At 45.1% G+C, this 21490-nt stretch overlaps 1 pseudogene; it reads right to left on the reverse strand.

Annotated features, from left to right (window-relative positions):
• Positions 1-399: 399 nt before the first annotated feature.
• LOC119331291 lies at positions 400-20629 on the reverse strand (annotated as a pseudogene).
• Between the last annotated feature and the right edge of the window lie 861 nt (positions 20630-21490).

Genomic DNA, 21490 nt, shown 5'->3' on the forward strand with positions numbered 1-21490 from the left:
TCACCTTTTGCATTTTTCGACTTATAAATTGGTGACTTATTTGGAACCAAATAGGGCCTAAGTGAAAACGGTCCGCGTGCCCATGCCAACTCGCTCGTTCCTGGTCCCCTGCCCAGCTCCACATGAATAGGGAGCAGAGCTGCCTGCCGAACATCTCTGTACTAGCGCTATTTTCTGAGGAGCTAGAGCATCTTTGAACACCTTAGAGGAGAGGATTTATTTGCGTCGGTACCTACAACCTCAAAGTTTATTTTAGACTCCATTCTTATCTCAACAAATGTGTGTGCCTTGTAGCAGAGTTGAGGTTTATTTTAGACTCCATTCTTATCTCAACAAATGTGTGTGCCTTGTAGCAGAGTTCAAAGATAAATAGACGGAACAAGAGCTACTAAAATCGCATATGCGTTTGGCTTTATTTCAGCACATTATTCATCCAAAGATTACATAAATACATCTGGTCTGGCATCCGTTGACATAAACGATGCTTAAATTATTTCTTGCATGGATTTGGGAGTGGGGCGCCGCAGAGGCACTTGTTGTGCTGGAAGTTGTAGACATCCAACCTCGCCAAGGCGGCCGGAACCTGGCCGCACAGCTTGTTGTAGCTCACGTTGAACTGCCGCAGGTTCGTTACATTCGCCACCTGCGCTGGGATGCCGCCGCGGATGGCGTTTTGGCTCGCATCCATGGCTTGCATCTCCTCCGGGAACTCCACGCCGGAGAGGTCGAAGCTGAGGGCGTTGTGGGACAGGTCAATGCTTTGCAGCTCCTTTGTCCTGCCGAAGAACACGGACGCGTCGCCGGTGAGAGCGTTGTGGGAGAGGTCGACTTGCAGGAAGCCGACTGCAGCGAACTCGGCTGGGATGGAGCCGGAGAGGTGGTTGTCGGAGAGCAAAAGGACTGGGAGAAGAGTGGATTTGGAGAAGAGTGGCGGGATGGTGCCTGTGAGGCTGTTGTTTCTGAGGTCGATGGAGTCTAAGTAACGGAGGCCCCCGAGCGCCGCCGGGATGGTGCCGGAGAGGAAGTTGGAGGAGAGGGTGAGTTCTCTGTATTAGGTTGATCTCTCCACCGAGTGGACTCAACGGCCCATCGGGCCCTGGTCTATTCACTCCTTGATCGGGGGCGCCCAACCGTTCTATGGTTAGTGGGCCCCTGTGACCTGCAATATATAAAGAGGTGGGGGCCGGGACGCACGGTACGAGGTTCACCGCGCCGCCAGACTTCCCACAGATATCCCTTTCCGATCTAGGGTAATCGCAGTACTCACGGGAAGCACCACTGCCACCTCTCCATCTCGATCCCTCTGCGATCACCGGCCCCTACATCACCATGGACGGCTCTGGATCGAGCTCATCCGCACCCAAGGAAGGTAGGTTACCGGAAAGATCTAGCCTACCACGATCCATAGGATCTATCAATGGTATCAGGCCATCTTGGTTAGATGTTTTTCGGTAAAAAAGATAAAACAGAGAAAAAAATAGAGATCCCCTCCCCCAAGAACCCTAGACAGGGCAAAGAACGAATCCTTCAAGGAAACAGAAAAAGTAGCGTCGCCACAAGGCCGCGCCGTTCCTATCGATCTCGATGCGCATCGGCAAGCCGAGGCATCGAGAAGAAGAACACCACCCCTTTTCAGGGGCAAAGATCACCACCACCGATCCATTCGACAGCGGCGCGCTCACCACAAGGGGAACGCATGACCGACGAAGGGGTTGGTAGGGGCGCAGCCGCTCCGTCCATCTAGGTCGCCGTCGTGCGGCAGTTGCCTCTCTTTCCCTCTGTGGGGAGGTGGTGGATGGAGACAGTAAAAAGAAAAGAAGGGGAAAAGAGTGCTCGGGCGGCGCGGTGGCGCGTTGTCGTCGTCGGCGGCCGGCGGAGCCCCGACCCCGCTGCATCACAGACCGGGCGAGGAGACAGATCGGAGACAGGCTCCTCTCTCTCTCTCTCTCTCTCTCTCTCTCTCTCTCTGCCACAGGAGGCTCACGCAAAGAGAAAAAGGGGGAGGGAGGAGAGCTCGAGGGAGCGGTGGCTATCAGCCCCGTCTCTGGTGGCCGGCGGCCGGCCTAGTACCGTGGCGGCCCGGTGAACGGGACAACAACGCCCGGGGAGAACAAAGAGAGACGAGCGGTGCGCGAGGGGAGGAAATGGATAGGGTTTCCCCTCACCCCTGCCGTTTCGGTCGGTTTTGTTCGCCCGCAACGAACGTGTGGCCGTCAGATCCACTCCGACGGCTATGATGCAAACCCTAGCGCTAGGATGGGCCACTGGGCCGAAAGTGGACTCGCGCGGCTGGGCTCTGGTTGGCTGACGCGCTGAGCAGGCTGCGAGCGGCTCAGAGAGCAGGTCGTGGGCCGCTTTCCTTCGCTGCAGGCCTCGCGCGCCAGACCGACGCAGGGGCTCAGCTGCTGTTTTCTGTATATAATTTTCCAGTGCTTTTGTCCATATTTTGGGCAGATTTACAATAGTTTTTTCTGTGCAATTTTTTCCAATGAAAATTTTGTTTAGAAAATAGAAAAGTATACAGTAAAAATTACTGAAAATGATAACAGGAAATTCTCAGAAAAGAAATGTTCATGAATTTTTTTATAAAGAAAATAAAAAAGTTCATGAACTTTTATTTTGTAAAAGAAAAGTTTCTGTAAAGATTAAAAAGTTCGTAAATTTTTATTCATGTTTTTCCGCTGCGTAAATAATTAATTAATGCTCTTTTACACAGAAAATAAAAGTTTATATAGTATTAAGTTTTTTAAGAGCATGTTAAAGTGATTATTAAAATAAATATGATTATGTTATTTTTTATGACCAACGTTGTTTAATAACATGATCATGTTTTATTATTGAAATTTAAAGGTGCATTTATTTCTAGTATTTTGCCCAACGGTAATATAGATCTAATTGCATAGACAATTATATGTTTAATTTGACCAACGTTAGATTAAAGCATATGATTGTTATATTGATGTCACTTAAATTGTGATTTCAGGAGGCTTTCACTTGATGAGTTGCCTAAAAGAAGTTCCGACACTCAGAGGTGACAACGACACTGAGTGGAGGAAGAAAGTTGAACTGACATTTGTTTGTGCTGATCTGGACTAGGTTCTGGATGAACCACAGCCGGTCAGACCTACAGAGCCGGTAAGAGAGACTACTGATGATGATGCTGCATGGGATAAAAAGAGGGGGGATTATGCTCCTTTGGAGATGTCCTACATCATAGACAATCAAAAGTGGGTCAATGCAAATAAAAAATGCATGGCCTTTATAAAGAATACAATTGAGAGCATCATTGTGGGCTCCATTGCAGAGTGCACTTCAGCAGCAGAGTTGCTGACAAAGATAAAGAGCCAGTTCACTGGCTCTTCAAAGATATATGCCACCCAGGTGTTAAAACAACTTGTGACAGAACAATACACAGGTGGTGGAATAAAAGAGCACATCCTGAGGATGAGCAATATGACAGCAAAGTTAAAGCCCATGGATGAGGATCTGAAGATCAAACCAAAGCTCCTGGTCCACCTGGTCATGGCTTCACTGCCAAAGGAGTTTGAAACTTTTGTTATGAATTATAATATGTCACCTGAAACATGGGACATAGAAAAGACAATTGTTATGTGTGTTCAAGAAGGGGACAGACTAAAAGCTTCACATGGTGGAACACTCAACTATGTGAAGGACCACAAGAAAAAGAACTACAATCAAAACAACAAAAGTTCTCCTTCAAAGCCACAAGGAAAAGCTCCCCATCAGCATCAGCGTCAGCAATAGTCTTTCCCAGTGGACAAAGACACTTGTCTCCACTGTAAGCAGACCGGGCATTACAAGAAAGACTGCCCTGTTTGGATGAAGTCCTTAATGGCAAAGCAAGGTAACAACATTGTTTCCTTAGTTAATGAATCCTTGTAGACACAATTTTCGAAATCTGCTTGGTGGATTGACTCAGGGGCAACTGTTCGTGTTGCAAATTGCTTACAGGGATTCCATTCGACCCAGACTACGCTAAGAAGAGAAGGAGGCATTGAAGTAGCCAATGAAATAAAAGTGGAAGTTGAAGCTGTCGGCGACATCTCTTGGAGTTAGCTGATGGATTCAAGCTTCTACTTAGAGATGTTCTTTATGTTCCTTCATGTAATAGAAACTTAATTAGCGTTTCATGTTTGGACAAAGAAAATTATGAGTGTTATTTTGGACATGGCAAGTGTGCCATCTGGTATAATAATGCTTATGTTGGTAATGCTTTGCTACATGATGAGCTTTATCTGTTATCACTTCGTGAAAAAGTGCATTATGTATGCAATGTGAATGAACATGTTTCCGCGTCGAATAAAGAACGAAAGAAAAGAAAGAGAACATTCGACTCATCGAAATTATGGCACTGTCGCTTGGGCCATATTTCGAAGGGGAGAATAGAAAGATTAGTCAAAAGTGAAATTCTTCCACAGTTAGAATTCTCAGACTTAGAACAATGTGTAGATTGCATTAAAGGAAAGTATATAAAACAAATCAAAAAAGGTGCAATCCATAGCACAAGCACACTAGAAATCATCCACACCAACATTTGTGGACCATTTCCGGTGAAAAGTGTGGATGGATATGACTCGTTCATAACATTCACAGATGATTACTCTCGCTATGGTTATATTTATCCAATCAAAGAAAGATCTGAAGCGTTGGATAAATTTAAAATATTCAAAGCTGAAGTTGAAAATCAACATGATAAAAGAATAAAGATAGTAAGGTCCGACCGTGGGGGAGAGTACTACGGTCGTCACACTCCATATGGCCAAGTCCCTGGACCTTTTGCAAAGTTCTTACAGGAGACTGGCATAGTCGCCCAGTATTCAATGCCGGGTGAACCTCAGCAAAATGGGGTAGCTGAAAGGCGCAACCGTACACTTATGGATATGGTGCGCAGCATGATGAGTTATTCCAACTTGCCATTGGGATTATGGATGGAGGCGTGTAGGATCGGAAGTATGTCTAGAGGGGGGTGATTAGACTACTTGACCAAATAAAAACTTAACCTTTTCCCAATTTTTAGTTCTTGGCAGATTTTAGCTATTGTAGGACAAGTCAAGCAATCATCACACAATTCAAGCAAGCATGCAAAGAGTATATTGGCAGCGGAAAGTAAAGCATGCAACTTGCAAGAATGTAAATGGAAGGCTTTGGAGAATTCAAACGCAATTGGAGACACGGATGTTTTTCCCGTGGTTCGGATAGGTGGTGCTATCCTACATCCACGTTGATGGAGACTTCAACCCACAAAGGGTAACAGTTGCGTGAGTCCATGGAGGGCTCCACCCACAAAGGGTAACGGTTGCGCGAGTCCACGAAGGGCTCCACCCACAAAGGGTCCAAGAAGAAGCAACCGCCCACAAAGGGTCCACGAAGAAGCAACCTTGTCTATCCCACCATGGCCATCGCCCACAAAGGACTTGCCTCACTAGCGGTAGATCTTCACGAAGTAGGCGATCTCCTTGCCCTTACAAACTCCTTGGTTCAACTCCACAATCTTGTCGGAGGCTCCCAAGTGACACCTAGCCAATCTAGGAGACACCACTCTCCAAGAAGTAACAAATGGTGTGTAGGTAATGAACTCCTTGCTCTTGTGCTTCAAATGATAGTCTTCCCAACACTCAACTCTCTCTCATATGATTTGGATTTTGTGGAAAGAAGATTTGAGTGGAAAGCAACTTGGGGAAGACTAGAGATCAAGATTCATATGGTAGGAATGGAATATCTTGGTCTCAACACATGAGTAGGTGGTTCTTTCTCAGAACATATGAGTTGGAATTGTGTATGTGTTCTGATGGCTCTCTCCACGAATGAAGAGGAGGTGGAGGGGTATATATAGCCTCCACACAAAATCCAACCATTACACACAGTTTTCCAATCTCGGTGGGACCGAATCAACAAACTCGGTCGGACCGAAAATGTAAACCTAGTGACCGTTAGAGATTTTCGGTGGGACTGACATGCAACTCGGTAGGACCGATATAGTTAGGGTTTGGGCATAACGTAATCTCGATGAGACCGATTACACAAACTCGGTGAGACCGAATTTGGTAATTAGATAACCAGAGAGTTGGTCAGGCAAACTCGGTGGGACCGATTTGCTCTTTCGGTGAGACCGAAAAGTTACAAAAAGGAAACACTGAATTTACATTGCAATCTCGGTGGGACCGATCCGCTCTTTCGGTGAGACCGAAAAGTTACGAAAGGGAAACAGAGAGTTTGCAATCCCATCTCGGTGAGACCGAGATCCCTATCGGTAGAACCGAATTGCTAGGGTTTGGCAGTGGCTTATGACAAGTGAAACTCGGTGGCGCCGGATAGAAAGAATCGGTATGACCGAGTTTGGCTTAGGGTTTAGGTCATATGTGGATATGGGAAAATAGCTGAGGGTTTTGGAGCATATCACTAAGCACATGAAGCAAGAGGCTCATTAAGCAACACCTCATCCCTCCTTGATAGTATTGGCTTTTCCTAAAGACTCAATGTGATCTTGGATCACTAAAATATAAAATGAAGAGTCTTGAGCTTTTGAGCTTGATCCAATCCTTTGTCCTTAGCATTTTGAGGGTTCCACTTTCACATCCATGCCATGCCAATCATTGAGCTTTCCTGAAATAATCATCTTGGAATAGCATTAGCTCAATGAGCTATATGTTGTTATGAATTACCAAAACCACCTAGGGATAGTTGCACTTTCAAGGCGCTTAAAACCGCCATTCACATTCTCAATAGAGTACCAAGCAAGTCGGTGCCCAAAACACCGTACGAGCTATGGACAGGAAGGGTGCCCTCCCTACATCACTTCAGGGTGTGGGGGTGTCTTGCTGAGGCCAAAATGTTTAATCCAAACATTGCAAAGTTAGATCCCAAAACAGTAAGTTGCCACTTCATTGGCTATCCAGACAGATCAAAAGGTTTTTGTTTCTACTTCCCAGACAGATATACAAAGTTTGTAGAAATGAGACATGCAGCCTTCTTTGAGGACGAAATGATGAGGGGGAGCTTGGTAGCTCGGAAAATTGATCTTGAGGAGAAGAGGGTGCATGCACCTAATCCGATGATTCAGGAGCCATTTTTCTCACTACCGGTTGCAACTCCACCCATGACAACTATGGGGGTAGACCCGGAACCTGTCCGTCAGGAGTCGGCTGAACCCGTTGTTGAGCATGAAAGGGATGTGCAACAGCAAATTTTAGAAGAAGTGCCAGAAGTTGAGGCACAGAACGTGCCAGAAACTAAGGCCCTTAGAAGGTCTACAAGACCAAGAAAGTCAGCTATTTCTACTAACTTTAAAGTTTATAACACAGAAATGGTTCATATGGAAAAAGATCCCACCTCATATGAAGAAGCCATGAGAAGCCCTCATTCATCAATGTGGATGAAGTCAATGGAAGACCCGATGAGTTCCAAAGATGTTTGGGACTTAGAGGAAATTCCTAAAGGAGCCAAAATAGTAGGCTGTAAATGGGTCTACAAAATTAAGTATGACTCTAAAGGGAATATAGAAAGTATAAAACACGACTCATGGCAAAAGGATTTACACAAAGAGAAGGGATAGATTACAATGAGACATTTTCTCCAGTCTCATGGAAGGATTCCTTCAGAATCATAATGGCATTAGTTGCTCATTTTGATTTAGAGTTACATCAAATGGATGTTAAGACGGCATTTCTGAATGGTGATTTAAAAGAAAATGTCTACATGAAACAGCCTAAGGGTTTTATCATGGAAGGCAAGGAAAATATGGGATGCCGCCTGAAAAAATCCATTTATGGATTAAGACAAGCCTCTCGGCAGTGGTATCTAAAGTTTAATCAAACGATTAAAAGTTTTGGATTTAAAGAAAACATTGAGGATAATTGCATTTATGCAAAATTTAAAAATGGGAAATATATTTTCCTAATCTTGTATGTGGATGATATCCTGCTTGCTAGCAGTGATGTTCGTCTACTACAAGAAACAAAGAAATACTTATCCTCAAATTTTGACATAACAGATCTTGGTGAAGCATCATATGTTTTGGGCATAGAAATTCACTGAGATAGGAACAATGGAGTCTTAGGACTATTGCAGAAAGCATATTTAGAAAAGGTTCTTAAAAAGTATAATATGCATGCGAGTAAAGCCACACCTGCTCCTATAGTCAAGGGCGATAGTTTTGGAAAATTCCAATGTCCCAAGAACCAGTACGAGATCGATCAAATGAAAGCAGTACCATATGCTTCGGCAGTTGGCAGCTTACAGTATGCACAAGTGTGCACTCGCCCTGACTTAGCTTTTATCACCGGGGTACTCGGTAGATATCAAGAGAATCCAGGCATGGAGCACTGGAAGATGGTAAAGAAAGCATTGTGTTATGCGCAAGGCACGAAGGACTACATGCTAATATACAGGAGAAGTGATTCCCTAGAGATAAAAGGGTATTCAGACGCAGATTTTGCGGGGGACAGAGATGATAGAAAATCCACACTAGGATACGTCTTCACTCTCGCTGGGGGAGCTATTTCGTGGAAAATCTCCAAGCAGTCAATAGTTGCATCATCCATGATGTATGCAGAATTTATAGCATGCTTCGAAGCCACGGGGCAGGCGATATGGCTAAAGAAATTTGTACCCGACTTGAAAGTGGTAGATTGTATTCACAAACCACTAAAGATGTACTATGACAACCAACCCGCAGTATTTTACGCTCACAACAACAAGTCGAGTAATGCTGCCAAAACAATAGAGATAAGGTATTATGTTGTGAAAGATAAGATCCAGGATCAAACTATAAGTCTCGAGCATATAAGAACAAAGGATATGCTTGTGGATCCGCTAACGAAAGGCTTACCACCCAATGTGTTCAAGGAATACATAGCCGTCAGGGGTTTAAGGGAAAGCCTTATAATTCCTGGATAGGCCCAAAAGGAACAGAATTTGCTTCTGATCATAACGTATGTTGCAACTGTATGATTCTAACGGCAATTAAGCTGTGATGATGAAACATGCTCTATGTACCAATATGTGATGAAACAAATAAACTAGAAAGTATAAGGTTAAAAGTAAAAGTTGAGATCAAGGGGGAGAATGTTAGGTTGATCTCTCCACCGAGTGGGCTCAGCGGCCCATCGGGTCCTGATCTATTCACGCTCTGATCGGGGGCGCCCAACCGTTCTATGGTTGGTGGGCCCCTGTGACCTGCGATATATAAAGAGGTGGGGGCTGGGGTGCACGGTACGAGGTTCACCGCGCCGCCAGACTCCCCACTGATATCCCCTTTCGATCTAGGGCAATCGCAGTGCTCACGGGAAGCACCACTGCCACCTCTCCATCTCGATCCCTCTGCGATCACCGGCCCCTACATCACCATGACCGGCTCTGGATCGAGCTTATCCGCACCCAAGGAAGGTAGGTTACCAGAAAGATCTAGCCTAACACATGATCATCAATGTCTCACGAGCAATGACATAGTATCTCAAGCACTCAAAAGCAAACAAAGTTCGAAAAACCACCAAATAAAGCAAGAGAGAAAAAAAGCAACACTCTTTCTCTCGAAGCCTATGATCTATACATTTTCTCCCTCTTTGGCAACAAGTTACCAAAAAGTTCCTAGAAAATGCATAGTGCTAGATCGACGCTCAGGCTTGATCTTCAGGAGGTGGTGGAGTCCGGATCACTCCAAGGACGAAGGCTTCCGTAGACGCTGAAGTAGACGCTGGAGTTGGAGCTGAAGTAGATGCTGGAGCTGGTGGAACTGAGGCTGTAGCTGGTGCAGAAGTGGTGGCTCTGGTGTCAGCAACTGGTACTGCAGACGACCTCGGACCTCGTGGCACTCTGGCAAAGGCATCAGTTGTAGTCCTGCCTCTCCTCTCCTGCATGTCATCTTGGAGCTGCTCCACTGCAGTCTGAATCTCTGTCACCTTGACATCCAAGTCATAGAACTTTTGTTCCATGATTCTCTCTAAGCTTGCCTGGTTCTGAGTTAGGGTGGCTAGTCCTTTCTCAATCCGTAAGGTGGATGCAATCAGGTAACCAAGCTGCTCTTGTTTGGTCTTCAAGAAATACTCAGATGCCTCCTCTTGAGTAGGCATCTTGGCAGCTTTCTCCTTCCTTGCCTTCTCCTTCTTGGCTTGTGCTTGGGCAGATGATGGTTCATTTTCAGTCATGACCACTTGATTATCCTCAAAATCTGGACGGATGGGCAGGTGTTCCTTGTCCAATAAGTATATGCACGTGCCCATCTTGGAGTTAATGAGCTCTTGAATTTGTGGGGCATACCCACAGCTCCTCTTCTGATCAGCTGCTGTCCTCTTAATGGTCTCTACCATGAGGCTCATCACCTTGAACTTCTGTGGCACATCAAGGATATGTAGCAAGTTGATTGCATGGCCTCTGATCATCTTGTGATCACCTGACTTGGGCAAGAGAGTGTGCCTCAAAATCCAATTAATAGTTGGCAGCCCTGACAGAAGATAATGCACTGAGCCAAATTTGAAAGTTTCAAGAGCTTCATTTGGAATTTCTTTGTACATATTGGACATAGAGTTGTGGTCCATCTTCTTCTTGGCATAAATGTCCAAGTCATCTGCTTGCTCCTCTGGGGCATTGATCAACTTTGCCCATTCCTCAACAGTAGATTGGTACCTCGTACCTTCAGACATCCAAGTGATCCTTCCATCCGGGTAGAAATGTGCTGTGGAGTAGAACTGCATGATAAGCTCCTCATTCCACTTTGTGAGCTTCTGCCCAACAAAGTCTGCAACTCCACAAGCACTAAAGTTGTCATACACTCCAGGGTAGTACTCTTCGTTGTCCTTGATGTACTCCCAATCAACCCATCTCATGTCACAGACTATTGGCTTCTTGTCCAACAAAACTGTCTCATAGAAGTCCTGCTGTTCCTTAGTGTGAAATCTGTAGTCAACAGCAGTCCTTCTCCTTGAAGCATACGGATCTGCTTCTCTCCACTTCCTCAGCCCTGAGTCTCTCCTGAGCTTCATATCCTCAGCCACAGGATGAGCATCATTGTGGTCTGGGATCTTGGGCTTGAGTTTTCTGAGTACTTGCTCTTCATCATCTTCTTCTGCAGCTTCATGCACTGGGCCTTGTTCTTCTCAGCAGCTGGTATGCTCCTTGTATTTCTCTTTGGTGCAGACTTGGGCTTGGAGGTAGCTTTGGGTGCTTCTTTGGGCTTAGATGTGGCAGCCCCTGTCCTGATAGCATCACCCATAAGCTTAGGTGCCTTAGGTGCTAGTGCAGCAACCTCTTCTTCCTCTTCCATGATGGAAGCCTTTCCAAGCACTTCGGCTACGGTCTTCTTGACCCTTTCCTTTCTCTTCTTTCCCTCAGCAGCAACTGGCTCTATGGGAGTGGGTTTCTCAGTTGAAGCTCTGGCCTTTGACATAGGTTGCCTGCCTGCTGGCCTTTTGATTTTCATCCCTGGCTTTGTGCCTTGAGCTGGTTCAACTCTCTTGGAAGTTGCTTCCTCTTCTGCCACATAGTCTTCATCCTCAGAATCTGAAGTTCTCTTCTTTCTCTGTCTGGTGGCAGCTTTAGGCAGATTGCTAGGGGTGCTCCTGCTGCCTTCATCTGAAGAACTTGAGGGACTAGTGCCCTCACTCATCTGCACTTGCTGCTCTGACAAGTTCTGGCTGTCACTCTGATCAGACATGTTGCAAACTCTGACTGCTGACCCTGTGAATAGTTTATAGATGACGTAGAGTGGATGAGCATCACAAAATGCAGAGATTTTTGCAAAAGAATGATCCAAAAACTTAGTTTTAGTTTTCCACTGAAATCATCTCGGATCTACCGATTTTTAAACTCGGTGATACCGAAGCAGTTTTGGAACCTAAACTAGTGAACTCGGTCAGACCGAGTCACAGTTCGGTGGCACCGAGACTGCTAGGGTTTCACAAAGTTCCAAAATCGGTCACACAGATAAGTAATTCTCGGCCAGACCGAGTCTCACTTGTGCAATGGCATAAGCCAAATCGGTGGGACCGAGTTTTTCAACTCGGTGGGTCCGAGATGGTTTCGGCGGAAACCTAACCCTAAAATTTTCGAATCAAACCTAATCTACGAACGCATTGACTGGATAGGAGTGTTTCAATCGTGGCAAGAATCATGATGATCACAATGTGCTAAGAATCAGATTGGGGAATAGCACAAAGATCGAGTCCATACCCTAGTTCGGCGGAGACTCGCTACGGCGGCAACAGCGAGGTTGAATTCCGTTGACGGCGATGGAGACCAGCGACTGGAGGCGGCTGGCGGCGAGGAGATGATCCGCAGACCACGTTGGCAGAGCAGGCTATCGCGCAGGCGAAGGGGTTCGGAGAAATTTCCAAATTTTTGCCCGTGACTATATATAGCCTGACCCTGTCGGTGTGACCGAGTGGAACGACTCGGTGGCACCGAGATTCATAACTGCAAGCAGTTACTGAAACTCTGTGTGACCGAAAGGTTCAAATTGGTTGCACCGAGATCGAAAACCTAGATCAACTTAATGATCTCGGTAGGACCGAAAGTGGGGTATCGGTCAGACCGAGAATCATAAAGAGGTTTTGGAAGTTTAAGTCTATGACGAATCGGGGACTCTGAGCGCTCCTCACACAGAGTGGTTCGAATCTGACTTGATCAAATTTTATGATGTAGCATGAATAGAGTTTGAGACGAGAAAAGCATAGATAGCTAGAGGAGGTTCTTAGGCATTCTTGTCCATCCACTTGGCAAAAGGAAATAAAACCGAACAATCAAAACAACAAGTGGATGTCCTCGAATGAGTAAAATATGCAACCAGCATGCTCATACAATAAAATGGCAAATGAAATATGTGGCAAGGCATGCACAACCAATTCTAGCATCTATCAAGCAATTTGCGATGACAAGGTCATCTATGTATGAGTATATAGACTTAGGAGTCAAGTGAGAACACTTGATCATAGGTCATACTCATCGTTTAAGCTCAAGTGGGGTTACCACTTTTACATAAAGCATTGTTGTGTTCACATCTTTAGAGTTGCTTTAGCTCAAGTCTTAGAGTAAAGCTCCCCCTAGATGTGATATCCCCCCTTAGAGGGATGAACTAACCTCGGGTTTTGTCGATGATGACTTCATGTAGATGTTGAAGATGTGGATGCTCAATGTTGATGTAGATCACTTGGAGCTATCCATTTGAGTGAATTGCACTTTCAATACCTACATGGGTTAGTCCCACAAGGAACAAACAAGGATATCCATAGACATAGAGTGATGCACACACAAGATGATGTCCATGAAAACTTTTAGGTTACCTTGTCCCTTGTCTTACCAACAAGAGGGTTTGTGACTCCTTGAACTAGTGCAAGATGTGGAAGTTGATTGCACTTGTTCTTGCCAAAATGATAAGAGTGAAGTATGTTGGCGGAGTCACCCTCAAGAACTCTCTAGTTCTTCTTCTTTTGGATCCACACCATCTTGATGGGAATCCTTGGAGTTGTAGTCGTACTTGATGAAGTGGAACTTGAAGTAGTCTTGGGAATCCACTTGACTAAGGTCATAGGAGCTTCTTCAAATGCATCAATTTCCTCTTGAAGCTTGTCCTTGCCTTTTTGCTTGTAGTCTTGTAGTGGAAGATCATCTTGAGCTTGTGTCCCCTTGAAAGAAGTATCATACTTCTCTTGTTGAGGAACAAACTTTGTCTTGGGGTATTGATCTTCTTCCCACTCAACTCCATTGGCATTGAACTTTTGTTCAAAACCAACACCTTGATTCTTCCGGTGCATTCCTTGCCTGCGCACAATTTCCTCGAATTGCTTACTCCCGGCAAGGCTTTTGTACACTCCTTTCTCTATAATTCCCTTCAATAAGCTATTTTCTTGCTCAAGTGTAACTTGGCTAAGAGAATCATTAGTGGAATCAAGAGAACTACTAGAAGCAACAATATTGGATTTAGCATGACCATTGTTACTGCTAGAGGAAGAATCTTTCTTGTTCTTGTTACTAGACTTGACTTGAGGCATGTAAGTGGATAAGAGTAAACGCTTGGCAATGTAAGAAAAACTTTTCTTGCGGAGATCATCATTGATTGCTTTTAAGAACTCATGCTCTTGCTCAAGATTGAGCTTTTCAAACTGTAATTTCTCATGAGCTCTTAAAAGTTCTCGATGATCTTCGAAGATAGTTTCATGAGCTAACTTAAGAGTGTTTAGTTCTTTAGTTAGAGCCTCAATCTTCTCCTTATCATTGTCATTCGTTTTATCTTGATTAGCATGATTAATTGACGTTTCATCATAGTATTCATCACTAGAGTTGTCAACAAGCAAATCATCACCTAACAAGTCATCTTCATCACTATTGAAATCAACATACTCGGGGTGTGTTACCTTTGGACCTTTGGCCATGAAGCATCTTCCAATTCCTTCATTTGGTGAGTCAAATATGTCATAGGAGTTGGTTGACACAAGTGCTAGACCGGCAACACCTTCATCTTGAGTATCTTCGGAGTCGGAGTGATAACTTCTCTCGGAGTGGCTGTCGGAGTCAGAGCCGGATACCCATTCACCAACATGAGCTTGATGTCTTCGTTTTGTGTAGCTCCTTGATGATTTTTCCTTCCTTTCCTAATCCTTGCTTCTCCATGAGTATCTTCGTTCATAACGATCATCTCTACTCCTCTCTCTTGGTGGTGATTCTTTGCTTCTTCTTTTTGGAGAATCTTCTCTTCTCTTGTAGGGAGCCGTACACTCATTGGAATAGTGTCTGGGTCTTCCACAACTGTAGCAGTTTCGCTCTCGACTAGAAGATCTTTTGTTATTGTAGGACCTTGACTTGAAGCTTCTATCTTTGCTTCTACTCTTGTAGAACTTGTTGAAGTTCTTCACCATTAAGCTCAATTCTTCATTGAAGTTTTGTTTCTCACTTGATGATGTAGGGGCTTCACATGAGGCTTTGTAGGCACCGCTTGATTTGTTGTGAAGTTCCTCTTTATCCTTAAGTGACATCTAATGAGCAACAATTCTTCCAATCACCTTCGTTGGCTTGAGATCTTTGTAATTGGGCATCATTTGGATCAATGTGCACACGGTATCATATTTTCCATCCAAGGCTCTTAGAATCTTCTTGATGATGAATCTATCGGTCATCTCTTCACTTCCTAAGCCGGCAATCTCATTTGTGATGAGAGCAAGCCTAGAGTACATTTCAGCGACACCTTCATCATCCTTCATTTTGAACTTGTCGAGTTGACTTTGAAGCACATCCAACTTGGATTCCTTGACGGAGTCGGTACCTTCGTGCATATCAATCAAAGTGTCCCAAATTTCCTTTGCATTCTCAAGACGGCTGATTTTGTTGAATTCTTCGGGGCACAATCCGTTGAAGAGAATATCACAAGCTTGAGCATTGTATTGCAACATCTTCAACTCATCCGCGGTAGCTTCACGGTTTGGTTCTTTCCCATCAAAGAAGTCACCTTGCAAACCAACACACACAATAGCCCAAACGGCGGGGTTATGTCCAAGAATATGCATTTTCATTTCATGCTTCCAACTAGCAAAATTAGTACCATCAAAGTAAGGACCTCTACGGTGATAATTTCCCTCGCTAGACGCCATACTCTCCTAGGTTGTGAAACCAAGGCTATGACCACCAAAAGCTATGGAGATCAAAGCAAATAGAGACCAAAGCTCTGATACCACTTGTAGGATCGAAAGTATGTCTAGAGGGGGGGTGATTACACTACTTGACCAAATAAAAACTTAACCTTTTCCCAAATTTTAGTTCTTGGCAGATTTTAGCTATTGTAGGACAAGTCAAGCAATCATCACACAATTCAAGCAAGCATACAAAGAGTATATTGGCAGCGAAAAGTAAAGCATGCAACTTCCAAGAATGTAAAGGGAAGGGTTTGGAGAATTCAAACGCAATTGAAGACACAGATGTTTTTCCCGTGGTTCGGATAGGTGGTGCTATCCTACATCCACGTTGATGGAGACTTCAACCCACAAAGGGTAACGGTTGCGCGAGTCCATGGAGGGCTCCACCCACAAAGGGTAACGGTTGCGCGAGTCCACGAAGGGCTCCACCCACAAAGGGCCCACGAAGAAGCAACCACCCACAAAGGGTCCACGAAGAAGCAACCTTGTCTATCCCACCATGGCCATCACCCACAAAGGACTTGCCTCACTAGCGGTAGATCTTCACGAAGTAGGCGATCTCCTTGCCCTTACAAACTCCTTGGTTCAACTCCACAATCTTGTCGGAGGCTCCCAAGTGACACCTAGCCAATCTAGGAGACACCACTCTCCAAGAAGTAACAAACGGTGTGTAGGTAATGAACTCCTTGCTCTTGTGCTTCAAATGATAGTCTCCCCAACACTCAACTCTCTCTCATAGGATTTTGATTTTGTGGAAAGAAGATTTGAGTGGAAAGCAACTTGGGGAAGACTAGAGATCAAGATTCATATGGTAGGAATGGAATATCTTGGTCTCAACACATGAGTAGGTGGTTCTTTCTCAGAACATATGAGTTGGAATTGTGTATGTGTTCTGATGGCTCTCTCCACGAATGAAGAGGAGGTGGAGGGGTATATATAGCCTCCACACAAAATCCAACCGTTACACACAGTTTTCCAATCTCGGTGGGACCGAATCAACAAACTCGGTCGGACCGAAAATGTAAACCTAGTGACCGTTAGAGATTTTCGGTGGGACTGATATGCAACTCGGTAGGACCGATATGGTTAGGGTTTGGGCATAACGTAATCTCGGTGAGACCGATTACACAAACTCGGTGAGACCGAATTTGGTAATTAGCTAACCAGAGAGTTGGTCAGGCAAACTCGGTGGGACCGATTTGCTCTTTCGGTGAGACCGAAAAGTTACAAAAAGGAAACACTGAATTTACATTGCAATCTCGGTGGGACCGATCTGCTCTTTCGGTGAGACCGAAAAGTTACGAAAGGGAAACAAAGAGTTTGCAATCCCATCTCGGTGAGACCGAGATCCCTATCGGTAGAACCGAATTGCTAGGGTTTGGCAGTGGCTTATGACAAGTGAAACTCGGTGGCGCCGGATAGAAAGAATCGGTATGACCGAGTTTGGCTTAGGGTTTAGGTCATATGTGGATATGGGAAAATAGCTGAGGGTTTTGGAGCATATCACTAAGCACATGAAGCAAGAGGATCATTAAGCAACACCTCATCCCTCCTTGATAGTATTGGCTTTTCCTAAAGACTCAATGTGATCTTGGATCCCTAAAATATAAAATGAAGAGTCTTGAGCTTTTGAGCTTGAGCCAATCCTTTGTCCTTAGAATTTTGAGGGTTCCACTTTCACATCCATGCTATGCCAATCATTGAGCTTTCCTGAAATAATCATCTTGGAATAGCATTAGCTTAATGAGCTATATGTTGTTATGAATTACCAAAACCACCTAGGGATAGTTGCACTTTCAAGGCGCTTAAAACCGCCATTCACATTCTCAATAGAGTACCAAGCAAGTCGGTGCCCAAAACACCGTACGAGCTATGGACAGGAAGGATGCCCTTCCTACATCACTTCAGGGTGTGGGGGTGTCTTGCTGAGGCCAAAATGTTTAATCCAAACATTGCAAAGTTAGATCCCAAAACAGTAAGTTGCCACTTCATTGGCTATCCAGACAGAACAAAAGGTTTTCGTTTCTACTTCCCAGACAGATATACAAAGTTTGTAGAAACGAGACATGCAGCCTTCTTTGAGTATGAAATGATGAGGGGGAGCTTGGTAGCTCGGAAAATTGATCTTGAGGAGAAGAGGGTGCATGCACCTAATCCGATGATTCAGGAGCCATTTTTCTCACTACCGGTTGCAACTCCACCCATGACAACTATGGGGGTAGACCCGGAACCTGTCCGTCAGGAGTTGACTGAACCCGTTGTTGAGCATGAAAGGGATGTGCAACAGCAAATTTTAGAAGAAGTGCCAGAAGTTGAGGCACAGAACGTGCCAGAAACTGAGGCCCTTAGAAGGTCTACAAGACCAAGAAAGTCAGCTATTTCTACTAACTTTAAAGTTTATAACACAAAAATGGTTCATATGGAAAAAGATCCCACCTCATATGAAGAAGCCATGAGAAGCCCTCATTCATCAATGTGGATGAAGGCAACGGAAGACCCGATGAGTTCCAAAGATGTTTGGGACTTAGAGGAAATTCCTAAAGGAGCCAAAACAGTAGGCTGTAAATGGGTCTACAAAATTAAGTATGACTCTAAAGGGAATATAGAAAGTATAAAGCACGACTCGTGGCAAAAGGATTTACACAAAGAGAAGGGATAGATTACAATGAGACATTTTCTCCAGTCTCATGGAAGGATTCCTTCAGAATCATAATGGCATTAGTTGCTCATTTTGATTTAGAGTTACATCAAATGGATGTTAAGACGGCATTTCTGAATGGTGATTTAAAAGAAAATGTCTACATGAAACAACCTAAGGGTTTTATCATGGAAGGCAAGGAAAATATGGGATGCCGCCTGAAGAAATCCATTTATGGATTAAGACAAGCCTCTCGGCAGTGGTATCTAAAGTTTAATCAAACGATTAAAAGTTTTGGATTTAAAGAAAACATTGAGGATAATTGCATTTATGCAAAATTTAAAAATGGGAAATATATTTTCCTAATCTTGTATGTGGATGATATCCTGCTTGCTAGCAGTGATGTTCGTCTACTACAAGAAACAAAGAAATACTTATCCTCAAATTTTGACATAACAGATCTTGGTGAAGCATCATATGTTTTGGGCATAGAAATTCACTGAGATAGGAACAATGGAGTCTTAGGACTATTGCAGAAAGCATATTTAGAAAAGGTTCTTAAAAAGTATAATATGCATGTGAGTAAAGCCACACCTGCTCCTATAGTCAAGGGCGATAGTTTTGGAAAATTCCAATGTCCCAAGAACTAGTACGAGATCGATCAAATGAAAGCAGTACCATATGCTTTGGCAGTTGGCAGCTTACAGTATGCACAAGTGTGCACTCGCCCTGACTTAGCTTTTATCACCGGGGTACTCGGTAGATATCAAGAGAATCCAGGCATGGAGCACTGGAAGATGGTAAAGAAAGCATTGTGTTATGCGCAAGGCACGAAGGACTACATGCTAATATACAGGAGAAGTGATTCCCTAGAGATAAAAGGGTATTCAGACGCAGATTTTGCGGGGGACAGAGATGATAGAAAATCCACGCCAGGATACGTCTTCACTCTCGCTGGGGGAGCTATTTCGTGGAAAAGCTCCAAGCAGTCAATAGTTGCATCATCCACGATGTATGCAGAATTTATAGCATGCTTCGAAGCCACGGGGCAGGCGATATGGCTAAAGAAATTTGTACCCGACTTGAAAGTGGTAGATTGTATTCACAAACCACTAAAGATGTACTATGACAACCAACCCGCAGTATTTTACGCTCACAACAACAAGTCGAGTAATGCTGCCAAAACAATAGAGATAAGGTATTATGTTGTGAAAGATAAGATCCAGGATCAAACTATAAGTCTCGAGCATATAAGAACAAAGGATATGCTTGTGGATCCGCTAATGAAAGGCTTACCACCCAATGTGTTCGAGGAATACATAGCCGTCATGGGTTTTAAGGGAAAGCCTTATAATTCCTGGATAGGCCCAAAAGGAACAGAATTTGCTTCTGATCATAATGTATGTTGCAGCTGTATGATTCTAACGGCAATTAAGCTGTGATGATGAAACATGCTCTATGTACCAATATGTGATGAAACAAATAAACTAGAAAGTATAAGGTTAAAAGTAAAAGTTGAGATCAAGGGGGAGAATGTTAGGTTGATCTCTCCACCGAGTGGGCTCAACGGCCCATCGGGCCCTGATCTATTCGCGCCCTGATCGGGGGCGCCCAACCGTTCTATGGTTGGTGGGCCCCTGTGACCTGCGATATATAAAGAGGTGGGGGCCGGGGCGCACGATACGAGGTTCACCGCGCCGCCAGACTCCCCACTGATATCCCCTTTCGATCTAGGGCAATCGCAGTGCTCACGGGAAGCACCACTGCCACCTCTCCATCTCGATCCCTCTGCGATCACCGGCCCCTACATCACCATGGCCGGCTCTGGATCGAGCTCATCCGCACCCAAGGAAGGTAGGTTACCGGAAATATCTAGCCTACCACGATCCATAGGATCTATCACTCCGAGCTTGGTCAGTGCGCCCAGGAAGGACGGAACGGGGCCTGAAACGGAGGTGAGAGAGATGCCGAGCGAGGTGAGTTTGGATAGCTTGGCGATTCCCTTGGGGATATGGCCGGAGATGGCCGGGAGGTAATAGAGGTTGAGGACGAGAAGCTCGACGAGGCCGGACATGGCGTTCGGGATGGTGCCCGTAAGGGTGAAATCCACGAAGAAGAGGAGGGAGATGACGCGACCGGCGTCGTTGCAAGTGGCGTCGTGCCGTTCGCAGCACGGGGTGGAAGGAGTCCACGAGGCAAAGTGGCTCTGGTTGCCGAAGGCAGACTTGACAACGAGAAGCGCGGCCTTATCGCTTGGGTGGCAGTCTTTGTTATTCTCGGCGGAGACGATGACCGCTCCGCCGAGGAGGAGGAGGAGGAGGCCGGGGAAGGCATATGCCGAGGGTGGAGTGCTCATGGTGCTCCGGCGGAAGTGACCGGTCTCTCACTTCGGTTGGGGGCCTCTTCCATGAACAGCCGGGCACATATATATCCATTGGTACATTTGATTTGATTGGTTGAGATGATGATGGAAATTCTGTGGCGATCAGTCATGCCATGCACGAGGAGATATATGCTCATTGCCCATTGCCAATTGGTGTACTGGACGACGAAAAAGACGACGATGGGAACTTTTTGGCAGCAAGCCTGGCGAGGCAAGCACTGGTCAAAACATAGTCAAAATCCTAGATGCTGACTGCTGGTCAAACTTGGCGGGTAGGCATGCATGCATAGACTAAGAGCATCTCCAACAGGCGCCGAACGCGCCGCACGCAAAAAACTGATTTGCCGCGCGCCCATCGCCTGGTTTGACGCGGCGCGCAGCGCTGGCTCTAGCAACCGCGCTAAAATGCAGCGCGCGCGACTCGCCGGTGCATTGCATATGGCATTTTGAACACAAAATGAAGTCGATGAAACATTCAAAATGCAATGAACATGACATACAAAATTTCACACAAACAAGTTGATGAAGAAAAGTTCATGCCCACAAGTTCATCCAACCAAGTTCAAAATGCAAATCAAGTTCAATACACAAATGAAAGACACATCATTCCTTGTCCTCGTCTTCGTCCTCATCTTCGGAAGACGATTCTTCCGCCTCCGAAGATGAATCTTCCTCCCTCTCCTCATCACGCACCGCATCACGTGAAGCTCCGACGGTGTTGGCAAGATCTTCAACGGCATCTTCATGAGAATGTGTGCGAGGAGGCACATCGAAAGACATTCCGCCCATGGCGGCCGGAGGTGCACCCATGCCTCCCATGAGAGAAGCAAAACT

Source organism: Triticum dicoccoides, chromosome 7A (genome assembly GCF_002162155.2).
Source record: "Triticum dicoccoides isolate Atlit2015 ecotype Zavitan chromosome 7A, WEW_v2.0, whole genome shotgun sequence".
Classification (NCBI taxonomy): Eukaryota; Viridiplantae; Streptophyta; class Magnoliopsida; order Poales; family Poaceae; genus Triticum; species Triticum dicoccoides.